This window comes from Carassius auratus, chromosome 49, assembly GCF_003368295.1.
Source record: "Carassius auratus strain Wakin chromosome 49, ASM336829v1, whole genome shotgun sequence".
NCBI lineage: Eukaryota > Metazoa > Chordata > Actinopteri > Cypriniformes > Cyprinidae > Carassius > Carassius auratus.
The window spans coordinates 6,130,689-6,142,557 of NC_039291.1; positions in this window are offsets into that span (position 1 = coordinate 6,130,689).

Consider the following 11,869-nt stretch of genomic DNA (forward strand, 5'->3'; position numbering starts at 1 on the left):
GAGCACAAATTCTGAGTATGGGTCACCATACTTGGCTGAATGTCACGTCACTTTTAAAAAAAAAAGTATGAAAGACATCGTCAGAATGTCTTTTCTGGACCTTGACAGTGTAACTTACTTGCCAGTCAATGGGACAGTCATCCAAAATATCTTAAATTTTGTTTTGAAGACTTTTAAGTTTTTACAGGTTTGGAACAAAATGGGGGTAAGTGATTAATGACAAAACAAAAATGTTGTGGTGGAGTAACCCTTTAATTAAAACTAGGCCAGTTTGCATGAGTCTGCCTAAACATCATTAACCAGTATTATTATATGAACAAACAGTAGTGTACCATACCTGAATCCATACTAAAACATTGAAATAATAAAAATTCGGAACTTCAGCAACTGTGAGCTTACACACACATACACACACACGTACACACACACACACACACACACATACATCAAATGGACCACTCACTCTGCTCAAGAAGTTCTTTGACAGACATTACAATGCCAGCAGGGGTCAAACATACTTCATTACACAGGTTTACTGAAAAACATATTACTTGGAACAATTTTTGACATGCAACAAGAATAACAGTATTCCAATTAAAAACATGTTTTGTTATACGGATGGTTGCTAATGTTGTGCAGTAATGCACAGATAAAAAGATGGCAATTGATCAATAAAGCATCAAGGACCTTATTGGATGTAGATCTCATCGATACTGCAAGGGTTGATTAAAAAAAAGTTACCCTGTTGAGCAGGGGTCGGGAACATTGATCCTGGAGGACCACTGTCCTGTAGTGTTTAGCTTCAACCCTGAAAAAAAAAGACCTACCTGTATCCTGAAAACCTTGATTAGCTTGTTCGGGTATGTTTGATAAGGGTTGGAGCTAAGCTCTGCAGGATCACAGGGGCTGTTACTCAATAACAAGTACGTGTTCTCGGTAGTTCGGACTTCACAAGTTCGACTGGGGCGTGCAGGTTCGTAGCCAGCCTATTGAAAGGGTTTTTTTTTCACAAACTTGACCTTTTTGCAGTTTTTCTCCACCTTTTGTATCTCTTCCGTCTCTCCTGCTCTTTTCACCCCATACTCACTATTTAGTTGTACCGCCTGACATAAAAACGGTCAAAACACCTTTCTTTGAAGCTTTGTCAATGACTGAACACTCCAATTTCATTCATTAGATGTATGTACTTCCAACCTCAGATAGATTGGTGTAAAAAATCTGAACATTTTAGTAACTAAGCAGAATTGTATTAGGTTTAGTGACAATGTTTAATTGTTATAATGTTTACATGGTACAATTTTTGGTTAGCCACGTTTTTTGTGCTTGTCAAATTTTATGATTTCAGATCAGTGCTTGTGATTTGATTCTATAATGACTCATTTGGATAAATATTAGGTAGGCTACACAAGATATACAGTAGTTATTCATTTTTCTCAAGACAAAAAAATAAATAAAAAAATCATCTAATCAGCCCAATCAGCTGGCAGTAATTCTTAGGTCACATATAATTCAAATGAAATATATTGCATTTTATTATTATAACAACAACTGTATTTAATGATATAAGTAAAAATATAATAAATATGTTTAGTAGGCCTACAGATAGTTAGCTAAATATTCTCTATAGCTCTTTTTTTCTAGCCAACTAACATGCTACATATATGGTAATTAAATGGCTTTCCTGAGTTAAATGTTATAATTGTTCTCCAGCAGTTTTATTGACCTTTCTGTGCATTGAAAAAAAAAACCTGATTGATCAATATGAGGAGGAATATACATTTCGGTAAGTAATGTATCTTTCAACATTGTTCATTCATGTTTATTTACTATTAGCTAGAGATGATCGGTTCACGCGCCACTATAGGGATCTGTCACGTCACATTTACAAGCGCGAAAACTTATTGCTTGAATTCTGTAATAAAATTGACAGAATCTGAGAGCTCAGATTATTTATTATAACATAAGTATCCTGCTCTGTCTTGTCTGTCAGTCTCCGTGTCCTCTTTGATTTGCGATGAGAAATGGATGTGTGGCGTAAGAGTGTGTGGAAAGTGTCAATTGTGAGTTGGCAAGCATTGTAAATCAATGAATCATTCCAGATAATTTACCTCAAGCGGTCTGCTTTGAAGTTCTCAGAGGAATAAGACGTGCACGGAAGGAGAAGCATTTCCATTGGCTCCAGTCTGCCAGTATTGGCCAATCACAAAAGTCGATATTGCACCGCCAATATCACTGAATTTCCCACTATTTTTTATTATTATAATTACGCTACGTTTATATGGCTATTATATTATAGACTATTGAGTGGATAAAATATAGAAATCCTTTTAATAAAAAAAAATACCCCCCCCCATCTTCCAGAGGCGATGCTTGGAGGGACAGAAAGCTCTCTGACTAATTCTAAAATATCTTAAACTGTGTTCCGAAGATGAACGGAGGTCTTACAGGTTTGGAATGACATGAAGGTGAGTCATTAATGACATAATTGTAATATTTGGGGGAACTAACCCTTTAAGCTTTGATGCATTTTAATGTCATTTTGCCCCTTCATTTTAAACATCTTTGGCATTTTTGCATACTTGCCCTCAATTTGACCTTCTGCTTGATGAGAATAAAATTACTTCTTACTGGCCTTGAAACATTTTTCAGAGAATGCAGCACTATGGGGCAAAACTAATCAGTCATCCCAAACTTGTCCTCTACACTTGCTGTTGACGGATTGTTGACCACCTTTGCCAACACTAACACTGAGACTGACCCTTGGTGGAGAGTGGATCTACAAGTGTCTACAATCTACAAAGTATACAAGTGTCTCTTGTTGCGGTAATTGGCGTGGAGAGAGTATAAACACCAGGAGAAACAAGAGCAGGGAGATAGAGAGAAGGACCGCCGTGCCATTCCCTCCGCTGCACCATTTGCAGAGTTTACATCCCTCGCCGTCAAGCAACGTGATCAACACCAGGGAAGACCGCGAGAGGTTCCGGAGTTGGATGGTCCGGGAGGTTCGGCCGGAAGCCACGGTCCAACAAGCTGTGCCTGCCCACCTCCCTCTTCACAAAATGGTGCCTGAGGACGACCCGGAGACATTCCTGGATTTATTTGAGAAGTCGGCCGAGGTCCGTGGCCGATGCGCCTGGTCCAGCTGCTCTCCGGGGAGTCCCAGGTAGCGACACAGCTTCCGGTGCAGAACCTTTCTGATTTTAAGTATGATTTTAAGACTGCAGTGGTTGTGACCTGTCTGTGTCCCAAGACCAAAAAGGAGGTCAGACATTTCTTGGGGCTGGCAGGACATTATAGAAGGTTTGTGCTTAATTATTCGGACCTCACCAGCCCCTTGACAGATCTGACGGTGGGGGTATGGTTTAGCGAACCCTACAGCAGGGGAGAGTATCAGGAAATGCGTTTTGAGTGATTGGGTTAAGCGCAAATAACGAACACCTGTCTCTTGTTGCAGTAATTGGCGTGGAAGAGTATAAACACCAGGAGACAAAGGAGCTGGGGGGAGAGAGAAGGACTGCTGGCTGATACATTTCGACGGAGTTTATGTTGATTGTTTTGTCTTTTGTTGGTGCCTGTTTTGCCCACTTTTTGTTTTGAATTTATAAATAAAGCAGTGAGTATTCACAACTGACCCTGCCGTCTTCCTTCCCACACAACGAACATTGTTACAGTAGTACTGCATCATTCATATCTCCAAAAAGTCTTTAGTTTGAACATATTTATAAAAGAAAAATACAGCTTTCCGATTCTCTCCGGAAAAAGCAGTGCTCTTGGAGGCGTGCTGTGGGCAGAGCTATAATAGTGATGTTTCGTGTTGTTTTCAATAACATATATTCACTTTTGAGCTTGTTTCCAACAAAAGACAGAAATCTGATGCAGTTGTACTTAAATGAATTGGGTCTTTAATCACTGGGACTGCTCCATGTTTTAATAGCAAATGATGTGCAAAGCCAGTGTCGACCCGGGCATTGTTTATAAAACATTCATCATAATGGCTGGCTTAATGGTTTCTTTATGTACAGCAGTGGTGCTATATAGTACCTCAACCTCCCAAAAGAACCGCTGAAGAACCACTGAAGAACCATTTTTTGGTGTAGCTGCCAAAGTCCGCCCAGGGCCACGAACACATCCTTGTCATCGTGGCTTACACCACCTGCTACCCTGAGGCAATCCCCCTCCGTAAGGCCAGCATGAAAGCTATCACCCAGGAGCTGTTTCTACTGTGTAGCCGGGTCGGCATCCCATCCCAGATACTGACTGACCAGGGCACCCTGTTTATGTCCTGGATGATGGCTGACCTGTGCAAGCTCCTAAAGGTCCAACAGCTCCGCACCACAGTGTACCACCCCCAGACCGATGGGCTGGTTGAGCGGTTCAATCAAACCCTGAAGCAAATGCTGTGTTGAGTGGCCGCCGATGACACGCGGGACTGGGACAAGATGCTACTATATGTACTCTTCGGCATCCGGGAGGTACCTCAAGCATCCACTGGATTCAGCCAGTTTGAACTCATCTTCGGCCAACAGCCCCATGGCCTGCTTGACGTCGCCAGAGAGGCATGGGAGCAACAACCGGTGGTACACCAAACCACGGTAGAGCATGTGCGGAAGATGCGAGAGCGGATCGACCGAGTCATGCCCATCGTCAGCACCGGGAGTTCCAGCGAGGAGACCACAATATGGTCCTGGTCCCCATGGCCGCCTGAAAATTCCTGGCCACCTGGCAGGGGCCGTACACCGTCATGGAGAAAGTTGGCCTCATAACCTACCATGTGCGGCAGCCAGGAAGAAGAAAAGAGGACCAGCTGTATCATGTGAATCTCCTGAACCGCTGGGTCAAGACCAGGCCCCAGCTCTCTGCCTTTGCCAACTCTCATCCTGTGGTTGTTGACATGGACCCTCAACTCTCGGCCACCCAAAGGTCGGAGCTGCAACACCTGGTCAGTATGTTTTCTGATGTGTTCTCCCCCCAGCCTGGGCAGACCCACTTTCTTGAGCACGACATCCACACACCACCTGGGGTCATCGTCTGGCAGCGGCCTTATCATGTCCCGGAGGCTCAGTGACACGCAATCGAGGAAGAGGTACGGGAGATGCTGAGGTGAGGGGTCATCGAAGCATCATTTAGCCCATAGTCCTGCCTCATCATTATGGTTCCAAAGGCTATCCTCTCCGCGTCGAAACCTGCCTCCAAGACTCAGATACGGGCCTTTTTGGGGTTGACGGGCTACTTCCCCTGCTTTATCCTTAACTTATCCTCCTTAGCTTCTCCCTTGACAGACCTGACCAGGAAGGGGCAGCCGGAGAAGATCCTTTGGAGCCCTGAGACAGAGGCAGCATTCCAGCAGATAAAGACAGCCCTCACGTTGGAACCGATGCTCAGAGTCCCCGACTTCAACTGCCCCTTCCTGCTGCAGATGGACGCATCCAACACTGGGTTGGGAGCCATCCTGTACCAGGTCCATAATGGTGAGGAACACCCGGTGATATGCATCAGCGGAAAGCTGACCCCACCAGAGCGAAGATACACGACTGTTGAAAGGGAGGCGTTGGCCTCCAATACTACTTCCTCGGCCTCCACTTCACCCTAATCACTGACCACGCTCCTCTGCAGTGGAAGGCTCGAGTGGAGGACACGAACGCCAGGGTGACTCGGTGATTCCTCGCGCTCCAGGACTTCAACTTCACCGTGCAACACCGGGTGGGGACAGCCAACGCGAACGCCGACGGTCTCTCCAGGTCCCGCTTTTCCACAGGACGACCCTTGGGGTGGGGGGGGGTGGGGGGTTGAGTGGTCACACCTGTGTCCCATCAAGCACCGGATTTATACACCTGGCAAATAAACATAGAGGTCAGAAATGTCTCCACAAGGCTCAGCTAACCATTTCTCCTATTGTTCCCGCAGAGAGCAGTCTGTGACCACCAGCCCCATCATGAAGTGAGAGAGAGAGCACCAAACGCCTCACTATTAAAATCCACTTTTAAGGAATGTGTCATGTGCTTCTTCACCCCATCACAATATTCTTGCCATTTAATATTCACATACACTAGATCATATCCAGGGGCAGATTTAATGATTTGGGGGGCCCCAGGCAAAATATATTATGGGGCCCTATACAATTTCAAACATTTACAACCTTGAGGTTCCTTTCACTGTTGTGATGCTCGCTGCTGCACGACTGTGTCCCATAGGTGTATCCAATCCTTTATATTTTTCATGTACATGTTATAAATAAAGGATTTATTCAATGTTGCAGATCCCTTGTTCACATTTAAACTGGTTGTTATATTAGAATAGGATGGACACTAGGTGGTGCTTTAGGGTAATTTTCACTATGCAACTGTCTACACAACTCAAGGCTATTGTAGCGTATCAGACCTGAACCAGAAAAATTAAAGAGTCGATCAGGACTGTGGTAGAAACACGAGCCGAATTCCTCAGAAAGGCAACAGGAGGTTGTAAATCATTCCTAGTGCCACAAGTCAGAAACAAAATTTACCAACCAACCAACTCATTCACAGAACAGCTTTCAACATTAACACCACTAGAACAATTATTGACAATTTCAATTCAGAGAAGAGATTGCCAAATTTGTGGCAAGTAACCAAGATACAATGCCGGCCATCACATGGAAACCCATGAGAGTAATAAACAAGATCCTTGGATTGACTTCCCCCCCCACCTAGCAGAACCAGACTGAAATTCCTAAGGAGACCTTTTAACCACCATTTATATGTAACCCACATATTTGACTATCATGTTTATAATCACTTATTGTGTATGTCTTTTAATACCTATGGGATAGCTTAAGGATTCATATTCATGTTTAGTATGTTTGTGTTTTAATCTGCTTGCTTGAAATGTTTATGACCATCAATTATTTGTCAAATGTATCATATTCTTTTTATAGGAATAGTAACGGCTCCTGAAGGTTTTCTTCTGATTAAAAGAATCACGCTTCAACTGATGTCTTAACGTTTAATGTCTTTATCGCCATCTTGATTATATTTCGACATCACTTGAACATTGTGACACCCTTTGTATATCAACATCTTGACATCTTTACATCCTGACACCGTTAAAAACTGAAACAAATAAAATTACATTCAGATACATAACCTATGAGTGTTTTTCTGTTTTTACCGCAGTTTAACCAAGTCTATTTCTTACTGAACCAATATCAATACACACAATACATTAACCTTGCAAAGTAAGAGATGCAATCCAAAGTATAAACAACATACCGTGTGTGCCTTCTAATCAAAAATCCAGGAGACATTAGGAGACATTTATGTAGACATTCCTTTTACCAATCGTACAATTAAAGAGCTCTCAGCATGTGCACATTTCTTTTGTAGATCTGATACTCACATGGCTAACTAGATCATGTGAAAAATTCAACTGATGTTACACATTTCACCAGTAGGTGTCACTATTACCAAAAATGAACATTCATAAAACATTACACACCATTTGTAAGCGGAGACGACACATAGCATAGACAGACAGCATGTCGACATAATTTTGGCACAAATGGAACCTCATACCTTTTAACAAAAATACAGGATTTATTGTTAAATTATTTTTTAAATGAATACTTAAAAGAAAATTCAACCTTTTCAGAGACAGCTACAGGTATCATGTCCAAAATTATACCCAAGAGCGGGAAAATTCGGATCACGTGCTTGATAAGATAACATATGATTTATGATACCCTGAGCAAAGACAATATCTAATTGGTCAAGACAACATTTGAGGTGTGGCCAAAAGGTCAGTTTCAATACTCAGGACACCATCAAATTCTGCTTTTGGCTTGCGTTTAGCTTTTGCTATTAGTCATGCCGGCTTTTAGCTTTTAGCTTGTAGCTTTGCTTTTAGTCATCACTGTTAGCATTCTTTGAGCGTGGTTCCAGCATGCGTCGGCCTGCACGCCTGCTGCTACTTAGCCACGATAACACCACAGAGTCTCGTCAAACTTTACCTCTGTTCTTTTACTTTAGTTTCTTTTTGTTTTCCGTTTGAGTGTTTCGTGTTCTGAGTTAAGTTTTGTAACGCCATGCCTCCGAGTCTGACCTTGAGTGCCTGTTCAACTTACCCAACCCACATATCTCTGCATCGTCAGCCAACCACAGGCTTCCCAAGACGTCACTTCAACGATGACTGAACTTATAGCTAATCAGCAACCTCGGGAAACCCCCCTTTCAATGATAACAAAGGGAACCCCTTTACACAGGCAAAGCAAGTACCTCCAGACTCTGATCTATACTGGTGTATCTAATATCATTTTAACCTCATTGAGGAACTCAATGTGAGGGTTAATTAAGTGATTGATGGCTGTTCATGTCTATGCAATTTCACGTATTGCTGTAAACTTGGGATTCCACATTTTCATTATCTTAAACTCATCCTTTCCTAACTTTCTGTCTTCCTGCAACTTGTGTGAATGTGTGAGAGCGTGCACTTATGTGTTATATTAGTCTATATGTCTTAGATTTATCTAATAAAGCCTTATTCATATTGAAAAGAGAAGTATCTTGTGTTTTGTGCTTACAAGTTAATGTCTTAAACTGCCGATCTTGTTACTTTGGATATTGATATCCAGTGCAGATGTAATGTTAAAAGGCTCGTTCAGTGAATCGCTGGGCATCTCAGTGATCAGCCATGAAACAGATTCTGTTCAAATTCCCTTTAAAATCTTAAATGATTCCCTTCGAGCTAAATTGACCTGTTTCCCTTACACTATCTAATTCTAAACTTTCAAATAAAAATTTATTTTCTGTTTATTTTAATTACACATTTAAATTAAACTGAAGTAAATTATACATTTACACACTTAAGGGTTATTTCAACAAAACTTGAAGTTTACCTTTGTGGAATGTGACTGTGCATAGTCCTTCTTGGGTCCTTCACAAACATTTTATTATAGCTTCAAATAATATTTGTAGGGCCCTATGAAATCTGTTTTATTTTTTCCCAAATGTTTTTTTTTTTTTTTTTTTTTTTTTATATACTGGTTTCATGGTGACTACGATTTTTTCTTTCTTAGCCACTTTAAATCACTAGGAATAGCTTTCCTGATAATGTTCGGGGTTCAGACACACTCTCTCTGTTTAAATCTAGATTAAAAACACATCTCTTTCGCCAAGCATTCGAATAATGCATCTCATAATTTCTGACTGCAGTTGTATCTGATCAAATGCGCATTCTTATTCTTTAGCTTGGGTTAAACAAATAAATTTTACTTTGTGGGAACAGCAGCTATGCTAATTGTGTCTCTATTTGTTTCTCTGTTTTGCCAAGGGATTTACATCCTGTGGTAACTAGGATTAACACAAGCTCCAGTCTGGATCCAGAATACCAGAGAAGAGATGATACCAACCCCTCAGAGGACCTCAGATGATGCTAACCCTGAAACAACATACAGAACTAACAAATATTGATACTTACTATGCAGTCAAATAATTGTTTTTATTAGTCTTCATTGTCTGGTTGATTCTGTCTTGTATTCATTTTTTAGAAAATTCCTTTGCACATAAACTGACAGTAACCTCTTATAAGTGATGCTAATATTACTAAATATTGTAGAAATGTAATTTTCTGTAAAGTTGCTTTGCAATGATTTGTATTGTAAAAAGCTTACCATCCTTGGGAACCAATGAGACAGGGCCACGCCTACTCCAACATCAGAGGCATCCACCTCAACAATGAGTTGCCATTCAGGATCTGGGAGGTAAAGAACAGGAGCAGAGATGAAATAGGACTTAAGAACATCAAAGGCCTCCTGAGCTTGTGCATTCCATCTGAACTGTACCTTAGGTGAGGTGAGTGCTGTTAACCCTTAGGGGACTAAGCCCTTTTTGGTCCGTTTTCTCTATTTTTACATTTCGGCTTATAAACCATATGTAATGAGGATGGACCACCATGTATTTGGTATCAATGGATTCAGAAGACCCTAAGCTACCATAAGCATGCATGCAATATGTCTATAAAGGAAGTATGAGTGAAAAATTGTACAATAAACTAGAGAATTTCAAAGACGAAAATTAGATTTTTGTCATTTATTACTGAAAATCCTACCTCACACAACAATAGTTAAAAGTTTTTGACCCAAAAATATATTTTTCAAACTCTTTGCTTGACAGAAATGGGTTAATGTTCAATCAAATGTGTAAAGAACAATTAAATAATTAACTTTATTTACAAACAGTCCTAGGCGTTTTTTTTATTTTTGGGACTAAGCCCTTTTTGGTCTGTTTTCTCTATTTTTATATTTGGGCTTATAAATCATATATAAAGGAGATGAAACACCCTGTGTTTGGTATCTATGGATTCAGAAGACCCTAAGCTACCATAAGCATGCATGCAATATGTTTATATAAAGGAAGTATGAGTGAAAAATTTTACAATAAACTAGAGAATTTCAAAAACGAAAATTAGATTTTTGTCATTTATTACTGAAAAACACACAATATAGAACAGTTTTTGAACAAAGAAAATATATTTTTTCAAACTCTTTGCTTGACAGAAATGTGTTATTGTTTAATCAAATGTGTAAAGAACAATTCAATAATTAACTTTTTTAAAAAACAGTCCTAGGCATGCCAGTGAGCAAAGCAAGGCCTCTCCAGGCCTTTCCAGTAATTGTTCCAGAGTTTGTTCTGCCGTAAATCGTTTACTGCTTGCCATTTTGATAAAACAATTCTGTAATAATGCTGTATCTCTCTCGAATTTATCTCTTTGTGCTCGCTAACACTCCGATCACTTTCTGCTATCTCCACGTGATGCTGATTCTCCGATCGCTCGAATTTAGCTCTTTGTGCTCGCTAATACTCCGATCGCGTTCTGCTTTCTCCACCCTGATGCTGATTCTCTGAACGTTTATTGATTATATGTCTTTTACTTTCGTCCAGCCAGCTTTTACAAGGCTACAGCAGAGCTACAGAGTCCTCTGAATCGCTAGAAGACATAACCTTCCTCTGATTGGGTTAGAAAAAGACTCCTCCCAGCGGCAATTTTTCCATTGGCTGTTGCTTGTTGAATCTGCCTAGCACAATCGTTTTCATTGGCCTGTTTACGCAGTGGTATTGCGCAATAAGGGAAGTGTTTAATATACAAACTGGACACCGCTGTTTTCAGCGGAATCTGAGGAAGACGGCAAAAAAAACCGCATCTCTCTAGCATTAATAGTTTTTGAGATAACTACACATTTGTAAAAGTATGCCATTTTGGGCGGTACCGCCCAATCCGTCCCCAGAGGGTTAAGGGTTCAGCAACCAGGCTGAAGTTCCTGATGAATTGCACATAGAAATTAGCAAACCCCAAGAACTGCTGCAATGCTTTCCATGAGTCAGGGGTTGGCAACTTGGCCATGCCCCTTACCTCAGCTGTATCAGCCTTGATCCCCTCCGTCGAGATTATATGCTCCAAGAACGAAACAGACTTGGCATGAAACACGACCTTCTCCACCTTGACGTAGAGCTGGTTTTTCCAGCAGCCGCTGGAAACAAAGGCAGAGGATACCTGTTTCTTACAGTGATGTCATTGAGGCCCTGTAGTCAATGCAGGGTCACAGGGAGACATTCTTCATAACAAAAAATGAGACAAGGCAGCACCCAAACAAGATGCAAGACATAACTGACTCCAAGAGAACACAGAATTGCCAGACCAATCAATATGAGGGTTGTGCTGCACCAGCCACAGTTGCCCTGGGGCAATGGGGTACCTCTGGGAATCTAAGAGGTACAGCTCAATTACCTCACTGTGATTTCCAGAGAATTAAACTTATGGAAGAAGTGGAATGGGTGATGGAAGAGATGAGGAGAACATTTAGGGAGTGAATAGAGATAGCAGAAGGAAGTGAAAAGGCAGG